Consider the following 14,471-nt stretch of genomic DNA (forward strand, 5'->3'; position numbering starts at 1 on the left):
AACACTGCAGCATTTCAGAAAAAAGCATGATTTTAACAAGAGCCAGGTATGGGGAGAAATATCCACTGGGCAGCTCCCCTTTGACTTTTCCCTGCTTGGCTTGCTACATTGACATGTATTCCCATACCTAGCTCTTTTTAAAAATATGGATGGAATTTATTAATGGCGGTATGCTAGTTTTATAGTGTACACAAGTTGAAAATTTTTGCTCAAGCCAAATGTTGGGTGAAAATGGGACTTTTTACCATTTTGCACTATTTTAAAAGTTACGCAAAAAGTGGTCAGTTTAGCAGAGGAGATAGGGCCTTCAGCAGCCTGATAGATTTACCACAATTCATGCAAATCTACAACTGCTAAGAGCATTTACCTTTTTAGTGCATGGACACCCGACATATATGACAATTTGATTAAGAGGTGTGCCAATGTTCATAAATATGAAGCATATTACTCCAAATGATGAAACATTGGTCTTAATACATTTCTCATTTATTTTCTCTAAAGCATTGTAGCATTTCAGAGTAAAACATAGTTCTTTGAAATGAGCTGAGTTTCCTTTTTAACATAAGGAGACCTGTGAGTAATTTTGCATTAGTACAATTTTTAAACCTCATATTTTGATTAGGCTTAATGAGTTCACATACAAAAGACTAAAATTGATGAATACAGATGACTTGGTTTGGTTAAATATAACAACTAACAAATTTGACAATTTTATAAAAGAAAAAGTGGGAGGAGGGGGAGGGGAGGGGAAGAGGGGGGAGGAGAAAAAAGAAGGAAGAAAATATGTGTTTTGTATTTAAGCAGTTTTGGATGCTTTGGAATTCGTTTCAGAGTTGTATGAAATTGTAAGGAGTTTTCTTACCAATTCTGTCTTTTTTAATGTATGGCTATTAAAAATTATAATAAAAAAAAAAAAGAAAGACTCTTGTCATGTGGAAAGAAATCAGCCATGATTTTTTTTTTTATTTAATAGTAGAACAAAAGTTTTTTACTCTTCTAAAAGATTCGTCACCCACAAACAATCTTTCTTTAAAAGAACCTTTTAAAAAAAAAAACATCCACCCATTGCATAACATAGTTGAAAATTTATAGCCAGTTTGATCAACTGTATCAGCCAATATAGACTAAAATGTGTATGGAGGGCTACCAGATGATCGGTTGTTAAACAACTGTTCACCTATCAGCCTTCTTCTATCTACTGTGTGGAAAATCCAGCTATATAGAAGCTCTTTAGTGTATGAGTCACACTTATTATCCCCCACATGTTGGAAAATATAAAATTTTCTGACCTGGTGGCATGAAGAGGAAGTCTTAGAATGGCAAGATGTCTCACTCGTCACAGGTGGACTTCCCACCATGTGTGGCTGGATGAAGAAAGATCATTTTATTCATTGTTCCTGGCCACCCACACAGACATCACATATGTAAATAGTATCAGCGTAAATTAGCTCCTTACAGTTGTCCAACGTTTTAATCCCTTTGGTTTAGTATGTTTCTAAGTAGGACCACAAAAGAATGTTAAACTGGGGATGTATAATTTTAGCAAGCCATCATCATTCTGACTTTTAGGTAGGTGTCTGAAAACTATTTTTCATTCACCATTTTACTCTGCACTATTCTGGCTATGTGAGGCATTTTTATTCTGGGAGCTTCAAAGTCAAATGTGAGTGATAGTGATATAGCTGCATACCAATGAACGTCTTTGACAGATCGACCATTCCACAGGGCACTTCTGTATAATATGTATAGGAAGGCTTTCATTATCATGTTTTAATTGAAAATAAATAATATGGATAAGTGGACTAAACTAATTACTCCAGAATGGGAGTGTTAACAAATAGCAATGCAAAATGTTGACTACACTTTTTATAAAGTTACTGAAACTTTTTTTTTTAAAGACCATATCCACATTTGAGAGAAATTTTTAATGTATATATGAGGATAATCTAAAAAACTCTAACTTTATAATTACGTTTATTTATTCTAAACTGTTTCTGAATTATTTTGCAGAGCTGAATTTTGCTGCTCATCATTGGAAACAGTCAACACTAATGAATGCTGGGAGATTTCTGTTCAGCAGAATCAAGAGTACAGCTCTAGACTATAAAATAGACTGTAACTCAGCATTAGTACAATGAGTCTGGAGAAAAATACAGTACCTATTATGGCAGCAGCCCATGCCCACTGCCTCTACACTCCTCCTGGTGGGCATGGCCGCTGCCTTTCTCACCCGCTGTGCAGCTCCAGGATTCTGGTAGTCTAGTCCCACTGGGACCCCTCTCTCCCTGTCTGGTGGGCTTGGCAGCTGAAGTAACACTGTTCTCCCTCAACTCAGGTTGAGCCCTTCTTACTGTTGGTAATGACACTCATGCTCATAGGGTGCACATGCTTTCTCTGGCTCTTAAAAGGCCAGCTTGCACCTTTTGCCCAGTATTTAGGTTAACTGTGCAATAAGTCCTAGTACTCCTAGTGTCCTGCAAAGGTGTGCCATTAGCTTGTTTGCTTGTTCTATGTACTGACTTCTGCCTGATTTCTGTATTTTACCCTTCGCTGCCAGACCTGACCTCAGCCTGATCTCTGTACTGACCCGGAGCTAACCTCCCTTACATAAAACTATTTATTAGATTGCAGAAACTCTGCCTGCTCTAATCTGTCCCTGACTAGAGTTTTGCAAGATCCTTTGGTGCTCCGCATGGGTGTCTCTTGATCCCTCTGGGTTAGAGGTCAATTAAACTGAGACTAGTCCAATAGGTAGCAGTCTGTCAGTTCCTCTATAGTGTTGAGCGCGAATATTCGAAAAGCAAATTTTTATCTCGAATATTGCAATTTCGAGAATTTGCAAATATTTAGAATATAGTGCTATATATTAATTTTTTGAATATTCGTCATTTTTTCCATCTGAAAACATGATTTCTCCCTGATTCTTGCTTGTGGGCCAATGAGTCATTGGCCCGAAAGCAATTTAAGCAGGGAGGAATCATGACTTCAGATCATTACCTTGCCGATTTTCTAGTAAAAAAAAAAAAGAATGTAGAATATAACAAATATTAGAATTTGCGAATATTCGATGAATATTCTATAAAATATTCACAAAATATCACGAATTCGAATATTGCCCCTGCTGCTCATCACCATTCCTCTACAACAGAATCAAAATCCACATGCAGGGGCTAAAGGATAAGATAACACCCTTAGGTGTAGTCCAAGCCAAATCTGTTCAAGTGACACAACGGATCCATATCTGCTTTGTTGCAGTACCTTATAGGAGGAACCAATCATATTTAAAGGTATCTTGCTGTGAATCAAGTGCAAAAATCTATTTGTGCACCAATTTGGTCTCAATTACCACAATTGTAATTTTCTAATATGGAAAATGATCCTCTTACTGTTCAAAGGTAAAACTCCTGCTGGATCAAGACATCCTTTATTTGTGTTTTGATAGCTAAGAACAAGGAACAGTACTTTTAACTGATCAGCTCAACAAACATACATGCAAAATTCATATACATGTTGTAGCAAGACATATGGATTTTTATAGAACTATTAATTTATATCTGATGTTGCTTTTACTTTATGCATTAGGTCACTTTTCATGTAAGGACTCTATAGGCAAAGAACATCTGGTTGCTTCGTGTTCATGTCATAGTAGTTATAGGGCCCACCCATCTACCTCATTAGTCTCTGCTTTACCCATCTTCATCCTTGAAAATACAGTACTGCCCCTTAAAAGGTTATTGCAACATTTTTATATTAATGACCTATCCTCAAGATAGGCTATCAATATCTGATGATAGTCTGGCACCCCGCACCTCTGCCAATCAGCTGTGTCAGGGTAGCTCAGGTGCTGAAATTATACAGCTCCACCCATAGTAGTAACTACAGTGGCTATTCCCATTCAATTCAATGGGAGCAGTGTTTCATTGGCCTTAGATGCATAGTTTCAACTCCAACTTCCAACTCAAGAGCTACTCTGAAGCAGCTGATCAGCAAGAGGGTGAGGGTCAGACCCTAGCCAATCACAGATTGATGGTATATCCTGAGGATATGCCATCAATATTAAAATCCTGGCACACCCCTTTAACCATTCTTAACACGGGAATTCCTTTCTGTGAACAATAAAGCTAATTCTGCCTTGTCGTCATAGCAGGAACTCGTCTCTTCCCCCAGTAATTACAACAGTCTTTCTTCTCCCCTATTAACAACTCCCACAAGCTTCCAGAAATCTATACATTTTATTATTTCTGCCTGTAGCAGTTTAAGTGACTCGCTGCAAAGTTTACAACCATTGTTATTGGATAGTCCCTATGTACTCTCTCTGCCCAACAGAAGTGGCCTATGGCCATTTATGTCAGGAGTTGATGGTAACTGGCACTCAGCACCCTTCTAACAGAAGTGTTCCTATCTACAGGCCCTGAGTGCCTAATGGAAAATTTGTCTTGGAAGATCTGTCTTATTTAAAGTGGAAAGCATGCAAACACTTTCTGACACAGCAAACTTGTCCTTAAAAAAGAAGAACAAAAATCATAAATGAAAAAGAATCTGTTGAATCAGGTAGTTGTGTCCTCCTAGCCAAAACTGAAATTGTAACATTGTGGGCATCCCTGTAACGGGCACACCTTCTGCTTACTGCATGGGAAAAAGAAGGAATTTTTAGAAGGTGCCACCAGGCCAAAGACATCACACGCCCAGAAACTGGGGTTTCCTTCCAAGTATTTAAGCTTCGTCTGTTAAATGACTCTTTCCATTTTTACTTACTGCTTTGCTTCCAATGGCAGACACATGTTTTATAGAATTCCCATTCAGTTTATTCTTTTTTATTTTCAGAAGTTCATTCTTCTTTCAAATGGATGTCAGAAATGGTTATTACAGGCGATACAGACAGACATTATAGCATCAAATGACTGTACAAACATGTGTAATGTCACTTTCCTTGAACGTTAAGGTTCTGAGCTGAACATATAAACACTTGTTCTCCATGTCAAAGAGATTTCTGACAAATTTAGCAAAAGAGAAATTGGATACATAAAGGAAGATTACGTGTCTGTAACTCCGTGCTACTGTATTTGCTGGTCTTACAAACCAAGCTCCTAAAAGGAAGGTGGATCAGCTGTTCAAACAAAGTTACTTCTGCTTTTGATGCCTTAGGGATACGACTTGTAGACACTTGTGGGACTAATTTAATTTTTATGCAATGTTCTCTAGAACAGTAGTAGAGAAGGTGAGTCTTGGGAAACTGATGAAAGACTTTATATAAAGTATGGATAGGTTGTAAGCTTTTTTAATAGTAGTGTCTAAATCTCGCAGATACGCCCTATAGTAATTGCACTCAGTGGTTGAGCTATGACAAAGCAAACATGTAGTTCTGTACATTCGACTTGTAATTATTTCTTCTTTTTAATTAACTGTGTATGTTCATTTCATAAGTGGAAAACACATTTAAAACTTTGAAACTAGCTTAACTTCTTTCAGTGCAGATTATGAGGCATGAGACCCAGGTGTTTGGTGCCAGGAGGGTGTCAACAAGCTACTCTGCCTTGGCCAAAATATTCAGCTACAGAGCTTAGGTCGAAAATGTATTCTTTCTCCAGGTAAAAAAATGTCTTAGCAGCAGTATGTCTCTGTTGTATCTACGTTTGCTTTCACAGTTTAATGACGTTTATTGGTGTTACTGATGGAGTGTTTAATGTAGTTACTGACGGGAAAATCCTTAAAAATGTTTAACCCCGTGATTTTCTACTTTATTTCACACTCTTCAAGTATCCAAAGTCTCCAAAAACATTTACACCCATATGTAAGGATGATATAAAATATGGCATTATTTTTTCATTTTCATGAAATAGTGCCACTCTTGCCTTTTGGCTTTGTCTGGTATTTTAGCTAATTTATGTAGCACTAACATATTTCATAGCGCTGTATAGAGATTGCATGAAGATTCTTGGTGGAGTTGATACGATTGATACGATTTTTCTTAGATAACTTTGATAATAGTTTATAGGTTATCCACTTACGTATTCATAGGCAAGTGAGGAGAGCTAATCATTGTTTTAACTGTACTGTATGACCTTGATTTTATGCTTGCACTTCAGAATTCTGGCTTCAAAAAGTTGCAAAATGATGCTTTTCCAACTTTTTGGACTCACTTGCGCAAAAGTTTTGTAACCTTTTGCATTTTAGATCCCTCACTCCACTTTTGAAATGTGGGTGTGGTTAGCTATTTTGAAAGTGACTTCAAATATTCCCCTCATGATAAATCCCATCCCCTTCCTATCTCTTCTTGATTATCTGTTTATAAGATGCCCATCATTTTCTTTTGCCAAGAAGACAAGGAATACATATCCAAAGTAATCAGGGAACCACATGGATGGTCCATTGCAGTCAATGGCTGTCAGGAGCCCGAAGGGTGGCGCTGCCCCTCTATTCTAGTCTATTACACCAACTTTTCCCCTGTCCACAAGATGAGGGATAAATGTCTGATTCGACCACTGCAGCCCCCGCGAATCACTAGAATGGGAGATTTTATTAGACCATTTGAATGTAGCAGTGGCCACGCTTGCTCACTGTTGCCTCATTGAACTTCATGGGACTCCTGGAGATAGCTGAGTACAAGGATTAAGCTATCTCTGGCAGCCCCATAGAGTTGAATGGAGCAACAGTGTGCATGTGTGCCCACCACTGCACTGAAACAGGAGAACATAGCCCCCCAAACAAGTGATCAGTGGGGGCCCGACAGAGAAAACCCCCATGGATCAATCATCAGACACTTATCCCCTATCCTGTGGATATGGGGATAATATATTGTAATGAGACAACCCCTTTTAATACAGTCAGTATCTGTAACAGACCTAAAGAATTTAATTCTGACCATTGTTCTTGATACAGTAGAGTCGAAATACATATTTCCATATTATTCCAATAAGTTTTCATCCATAATTAAACTCTTCTGGTAAACAGAATGTTGAGTTGTATAGTTTGCAAATAGATATCTCCCAGCAAAAGAGAACTGTCTTACTAGTGCTACCTTTTTGAAGCAGCTCCTTATGAATCAAAGTTAACTTTTTAACAAGCCTTGGAACATGACAAAGGAAAGTAGCCAAGCCAAATATGCATCCAAAGACAGCTGTTTCAGTGTGTTTTCCCTTCATCAGTACAGAGTATAATTCTAGCTGGCTGAGTGAGATTCCTTGGATGCAGCTTAGGGGGGTACTAGCTCACCTTAAGGAGACCAGCTATGTATAGAGACTTAGTGGCAATGCTCTATGGTAAAATAATAGGCAAAGTAGCTCAGTGGTTAGCACTGGTGCCTTGCAGTGCTGAGGTACTGGATTAGAATCTGACCAAGGACAGCATTTGTATGTCCTCACAGTGTCTTTATGGGTTTCCTGCGGGTAGTCCGGTTTCCTCTCACACTCCACATACATACTAATATGGAACTTAGATTGTGAGCCCTATTGGGGACAGGTTAATGCTAATGTCTGTAAAGAGCTGTGGAATATGTGAGTGCTATATAAGTGGGGATAATAAATAAAGAGGTGTTTCCCATGGAAAACTGTCTCTCTAGCTCCACCTTTTGGAAGTGCCTCCCTATGAGTTAAAGCTGTGGGACATGACAAAATAAAATCACTAAGCGCTAGTTAAATGCTTCTCTCCTCCTGGTAGATACTTACTGTATTATTTTTCCAAGGAGAATTGCCACTAAGTCTCCATACACAACTGGCATCCTTAAGGAGATCCCTTACCATACCCCCCTAAGCTGCATCCGAAGCATCTCACTCAGCCAGCCAGCATTCTACTCTTCTACTCTTCACTGATGAAGTACAAGTGCCCTGAAACAGCTGTTTATGGATGGATATTTGGCTTGGATATTTTCCATTGTCGTGTTCCAAGGCTTGTTAAAAAGTCAGACTTAGACTAATAGGGAGTCACTTCCAAAAGGTGGCACTAGTGAAGTGATTCTCTTTTTCTGGGAGATGCCTCTTTTGGTATAGTTTGATATGAATGTATTTAAATAGCCCAAAATCACATGGGTAGGAGAAATCATGGAAGCTATAGAACAAAATTGTGCAGAAATGTCATCCCCTTGGTAATTAGCCTGGAGAGACTGATTTGCTATTGACTTTAGGGGAAGAAACTGAAAGAGAGAAGGAAGGAAGGATGAAGTAGGTAATAAAAGAAGGGGAGAAGCTAAAGGTAGACCAACAGTTGATACAATATATACTGCACAAGGTATTACTGAGCAACTCTGCATGATTTCTTCACTCTGGAACTATACAGTTAAGCTATTGATGAACCAGATATACTATCTATTGTCTTGTAGAGATGTCTATGCCTACTTGCCAGAGTGGAGGGAAAAGGCTTCAATTTATTGGCCTCTTAATGGCCTACTGTTTCTGCTTTGTGAGAATCCTGGGCAAGTAAGTCAGGAAATCCCTGCACCCAATCTGCAGCATTGTTCTCGTTGCCATCAGAAAATATCCTAAGACTAGAGCTATCAGTTGATTGATACTCATACAGCAGTCGAACAAGCAATGATCTGGTGAATGATTGTGATGAACTTTAGACAAATATGTATGGTCACCTTAACACTGCAGCAGTTCCAATCACATATAGTCATTAAGATTTATACTATAGACCAGTGAGGTCCAACCTGTGGATCTCCAGTTGTTGCAAAACTATAGTGACTGCGATATACAAGTTTTACAACAGCTGGAGAACCATAGGTTTGGGACCTATATTATAGATTATTATATATTAGGTTAGTAGGAAAACTTTTTTTTAACACTCCTCAATTTTTTTATTGGACTTCAGTTTTTCATGATACAAAATTCACTGCATTATTGCAAAATTCTAGTAAAACTGAACATTTCACAGCCACTGGGTGGACACATATAGACACATATAGCATAAACAACTCCCAACGAAATATTGCAAAATCAATATGTTCTTTCATTGCTATTTTGCATCAATTCATTCCAGAATATGTTGAACTAAAAGGAAATGTAAGAATGACAACTCTATAAATCGTGTACTTTCATGTCTGACAGTCTCATTGCTAGTAAAACACTTTCTACCAACCACAGTATTTTTAACTGGGTTGTCAGGAACACATGCCGAGCAATTAATCAATCTTACTTAACTTAGGTCTTTATCTTAAAACACTGAACTAAACGCAGAAAAGTGGAAATTAGGGGTGACATTACCAGACTATAGCTTTCTATCTTTCTACCTGAGACATCAACCATGATTTTTTTTTGAATAGAAGTAGTCAGAGAATGTCTTTAGAAGGACACACTACTGACATGTTGATTTTAATACATACCTGTTTTCCTAATCGAATGATAGTTGTGAGACACATTATTATTAGTACAACTCTGCCTTGTGCCATTCCTCTGTTATTCCACCTGGACATTCATGAATAAATTGTCCACTGGATCTTACTGCTCCACTTGTCAAAGGGCGTGTCCCTACACAGCCTGGCAATGGTTGGGCAGTCTCAGAGGGTGTAAGGATGCACCTTCAACTGGTAAAACCCGGTTGTTCTCATATTCAAAAATTTCTAGAAGAAATAATAGCTCAACACAAGAGTTGTAAGAAAAGAAGCTCCAGAATTATTGTATGGTGGGGAATGCAAGTATTTACTCACACAGGAGAGCATTTTTCAAATCAGTATTTTAGAGAATTGCTAATTTTTCCTTTACTTAATATACTTGATAGACTTTTCTTCATGTTTTGTTGCCTTAGCCGTGTTTTTAAATAATCTGGGCAAAATAGTGGCTTGTTGATTCCTCCCTTGCTACCCAACCCCTGAGGCACATGCCATGCCAGTCCCCTCCTTTTAGTTACACCCCTGCTTAAAACTTTTGTGTACAATGCTCCCAAACCAAAGGTGTTTTATGATAAAACAGTAAAGAAACAAAACTGAAGTTCCTATATACATAATGCTGGATCAGTTTTCCCAGAGTTGATGTTATATCTTCTTTCACCCATTACAATCATCCCGCAACTACATACTGTGGCTTAGGTAGAGTGGCTATTTGGCACTCTTAATACCCAGCATCCAGGATGTCCTGCCAGCCTCCTACTAGATACACCCATGCTTTGCAGAAACAGTTTTACTTCTCAAATCTTTTTTTAGACCAATTAACCAGATTGCCATTAAACTGCATGTAACTCATAATTTTTATTAAACAAAACTGAACAAATTTTTACTCATGTATGCATGCAAAAGATGAATCACAGAAAAGTTTTGGTGAGATGCCTCCAGAACTTTAGTCACATGGCATGAAAGAAGAAGATGCTTCATATATGATAGGAATAGTAAAGAACATTGAGCTGTATTCTAGATGAGAAACGAAGGTCACTGACCAGCCAGCTATTAACAGTAGAAGCAACGCTACAACTGAATCACTCAGAAAAGTGGACCACAAGGAGAGCATTCCAAAAATAAGTTTGAATGAGTGACTGATGCATGACGTTCAGAAAGGTCTGCCCGTGGTGCACTGCTCACTGCTGCCTTGCTTGTACAAGCATAATAATGTCTATTTTCATTGAGTTTTATAGCTTCCACAGGATATCAAAGACTAAATAATCCCATCCCAAGCTTTGTAGAAACATTTTGTACAGTCACAGTGAGAAAAGTTTATACCAGGTCAATGGCAGCAGGAGAGAAGGACTTCTTACCAAAGACTCTAAGATAAGAGTTTCCCACTTTGAAACTACTTAATATATAGTAACTGAACTTTTATTCAAAAATATACTTGAGGGCACAAAGATCTCTTCTCCACATGCGCTAGGGCAAAAGAAAAATTCTCATAGAACAAAGCATCAAACTGCTTTCTGAAATGTCATGTCAGTGAATGGAGCTCAAACAAGCCACTGGAGACCTACAGAGCATCAGCTCACTTCTTAACACATTTCAGATGGTTGACATAACTTTTTATGTAGGAAACAGAACAAAAAGTAATTAGCCATATTTGTACTGAGTAGCCCATGAACCACCCTGGAATTAAAGTTCAATGATGGAGAGGGTGAGTGAAGAGATTTAATTTGGAAAATGTCATTCACGTACACCCAATTATGCCAATGCCATTTATCAACTACACTCCCTAGTGAGACTGATCTCTTTATCTAAATGCCAGCCTTGGAAGAGGCATTAGTGCCACCCTCCTGTTTCAGTAAAAGGCTTTCTGGTGAGCATACAACTAAGGAATAATGTTCTTCTCTTAAAGCTTAAGTCAAGCTGTTTTAATTAAACTTATTTCCACAAGACTTTAAGCACACCACAGACATGTCACAGGTATGTATTATACAACATCACAATAGAAAAGAAAGCGGAAAAGGCAGCTGCGCAAGTTTAAGACTGAATTTTCCGTTGTTTATGGATTCTATAATAATTGCTTGCTTAAATTGATATGTAGGTAGACGAAAAGAATTACATTAATCCGTAAAACATGCTGAAATGAACAAAAAAGACAGAAAATATCCATAAATATTCAATATTACAATATAACCAAAAATCAAAATCAAAAAATATTGTACTTTTTGTCTAGATTTTTTTAGGAGAAAAGATTGAATAAATGATCATTTTTATAAAAAAAAACCTGCATCTCTGTGAATGATATAAAAGACTTACCTCGAAACCTGTAAGATGTTAGGTCCTACTCAGCACAGCCATTAGATGAATGCAGGAGGGAAGCCCAGTTTATCTCCTACTGCTCTGATAAAAAGTTTGGTACAGGAGTAAGGTGCTTGAATGAGTGAGATGCTGGGTAGGAAGAGGCTTGAGTGCTGAGCACATGCAGTCAGCTCAAGCTTTATATAGTTAGGCTGCCAGTCCTAGTGCGTCGTTCATTGCTTTGTAATGGGATGCCTTAAGGCAGGCTTTCCTTTCTTTATTAAAGGAACAGCTTCTAGTTGGAGCTGCTCAAGCTTTCCAGTGTGGGACAGACATGCAAAAGGTATTTGCAGCTTACCATGTAAGGATACATCAAATGAAGTTTCATTTAAGAAATGTAAATGACTCAGCTGTGAAACAGTGACACAGAGAAGAAATACATTTTCTTGATCAAATCACTAAGGCATTTTGCATCTGTTAGAGTATTTGTGTGTTTTCCTGAAACCCCCCCCCCCCTTCTTTGTTCCTGTAATCATTTATTATATTCTTTATGCCCTACTATGAAATCATCCAGGGAAAAAAGTTTGTCTTGGAATGAGAGAGAGGACAGCTGCTATGTTCTGCATTTATACACCACAACTTTTTAGAACCAATTTCCAAAATGGTTTGACATGATATAAAGTATAGTAAACTTTGGTAGGTGTTAATCCTAGGCTCCTTTATATAATGCATACAATTTTTTTGGACCGCTTTGTAAACTTTTAATTGGCATTCCATTGGTTCTGTATACAGTACATAGTCCCTACTTACTAACGTAATGCAAGGACAGATGGGTTCTTGCTGGCGCTCTCTCTCTCTCTCTCTCTCTCTCTCTCGAGTATTACAGAGTCAATGATGTGCAGTCGTGTAATGTCTAATTGTTACCCCTTTTACTCATTGTCTCACAATCTGTTCTCCATGGATGTTTTACCAGTAGCAGTGGGAGTGTCGGAGCTACTATTCATCCCTTTGTCTGACATTGGGAATACCTAGAGTATGGTTACATTGTTTTCTTTGAGGGAGTTCAAGCTGAAAACTCTACATAGACAAACTATTAGTGTATATCACTTTACAGAGAAAATCTCTTGTGCAAAATTTTTTGTATGATTACTTTGTAGAATTAGGCAGATACGCTGTAGCCAGTGAAAACCTCAACCATCTGGCTTTCATAGAACGAACAGCAGGACAGGCTGAGACATATAGTTCTACGAAGAGCTGCCCTTCCATTCTTTTACCACATAGCAGATCATTAAATATATATAAAACTTTGAACCAATATTAATCAATATTAATACTGTCCAATAAAATATGCTAAGCTCCTAGGGGCTTCCACAGGATGATATGGGGACAATAACCAGTCAGGTCAATGACATATAGAGTATTTTTGCTCCATAACTTATTATTATTTATTACTAAAGCGACATTCATTCGCTGTACATATGGGGGTATACATACATAATACAAACAATTGCACTAAGCATGAACAAGACGAGTTACAAACTGGTAAAGAAGGAGAGAGGACTCTGCCCATGAGGGCTTACAATCTAAATGCATGTTTCCCCAAAAAAATTGTGGTAAAAATGGCAGTGCATCTTATGAAGCAAATACTAACAAGTGCCTCCATTATGGAAGTGCTCATTAGTACACAGTAGGATCAAGGAGCAGTGAATATAGCACCCCTGGTGCTGGGTGTACTGACCATTGCCTGGTCTTCTGGCGATGTGCAGCACTACGTACAATGTTAGGACATTGTGCACGTAACCGCACTTTGTGACCTGATGCTGTGCGATGTCAGGTCACAGTGCAGGTTTGCAGGAAGAGCACACTGGATCTTCCAAGTGATGGCTCCATCTAAAGCAGGAGCGGTAAGTCTTTTTATTTATTTTATGTCTGATCTGAGGTCTGATGAAGGTACATAACTTTTACTGTCCACTGGGTAATATTTCTGACAGCTGTCAACATGCAACCCGTGGCACCCATGTGGATTTGGTGTTATCGCCATGGATTGCATGCAGACCTGCCTCTTCTTCTCCTCCTCCATCCTCTGTCTCCTCCTTGGCTGACTCCTCCTTTTCCACTGTTACCACCTCTTCCGCTGCACCCTCCAAGCTCCCCAGAACCTACAGTATTTGACGTGCCAGGTGAGACGTTGCCATGCTGTACTGCGGCTGTTGTGCCTGGAAACTGAGAGCCACACCAGTCCTGCACTGCTTTCAGCTCTGCGGTCACAGGCAGATCAGTGGCTAACCCCGCTCAATTTGACAGTTGGTAAAGTGGTGTGCGACAACGGTGCCAATCTGCTGAGCGTGCTGAAACAGGGCAAAATTACACATGTGCCGTGCATGGCACATATCCTGAACTTAGTCGTGCAGCGATTCATTGCCAAATACACTAGGGTCCAGGACATCTTGCAGCAGGCCAGGAAAATCTCTGCCCATTTTAGAAGATCTTACACGGCCATGGCTCGCCTTGCTGTCGTTCAGCTGCAACACCACCTGCTCATCAGACGTCTGATTTGTGACAGCCCGACGTGCTGGAACTCCACCTTGTATATGGTTGATAGGCTTCTCCAGCAGCATAGTGCCGTTAATGACCACCCGTACGAACTCTGCAGCAGGACAGGTTCTGGGGAGCTTGGTTTCAACGCGCCAGTGGCTGCTCATGTGCAATGCATGAAGACTTCTGTGGCCATTTGATGAGATCACCAAACTGGTCTGTCGCAGCTAGGGCACCATCATTGAGATCGTACCTTGCGCCTTCTTTCTGGAGCGTGCATTGCGTTGTATCTTTGATCAAGCCTTCGAGCAGGAGCTGGAAGATG

The 14,471-nt window shown here is 39.0% G+C and overlaps 1 protein-coding gene across 3 annotated transcripts in view; it reads right to left on the reverse strand.

Annotated features, from left to right (window-relative positions):
* The window catches only part of TNC (tenascin C), a 137,076-nt gene extending 125,203 nt beyond the window's left edge, over nucleotides 1-11,873 (reverse strand). The window contains exon 1 of one of the 3 annotated variants that reach the window (XM_040406040.1): nucleotides 11,630-11,873. The gene's annotated coding sequence lies outside the window, so the exon portion shown is untranslated. The remainder of the gene's footprint in view (nucleotides 1-11,629) is intronic. The other 2 variants (XM_040406039.1, XM_040406042.1) reach the window with 2 other exon arrangements.
* Nucleotides 11,874-14,471: the final 2,598 nt, after the last annotated feature.

This window comes from Bufo bufo, chromosome 8 (genome assembly GCF_905171765.1).
Source record: "Bufo bufo chromosome 8, aBufBuf1.1, whole genome shotgun sequence".
Lineage (NCBI taxonomy): Eukaryota > Metazoa > Chordata > Amphibia > Anura > Bufonidae > Bufo > Bufo bufo.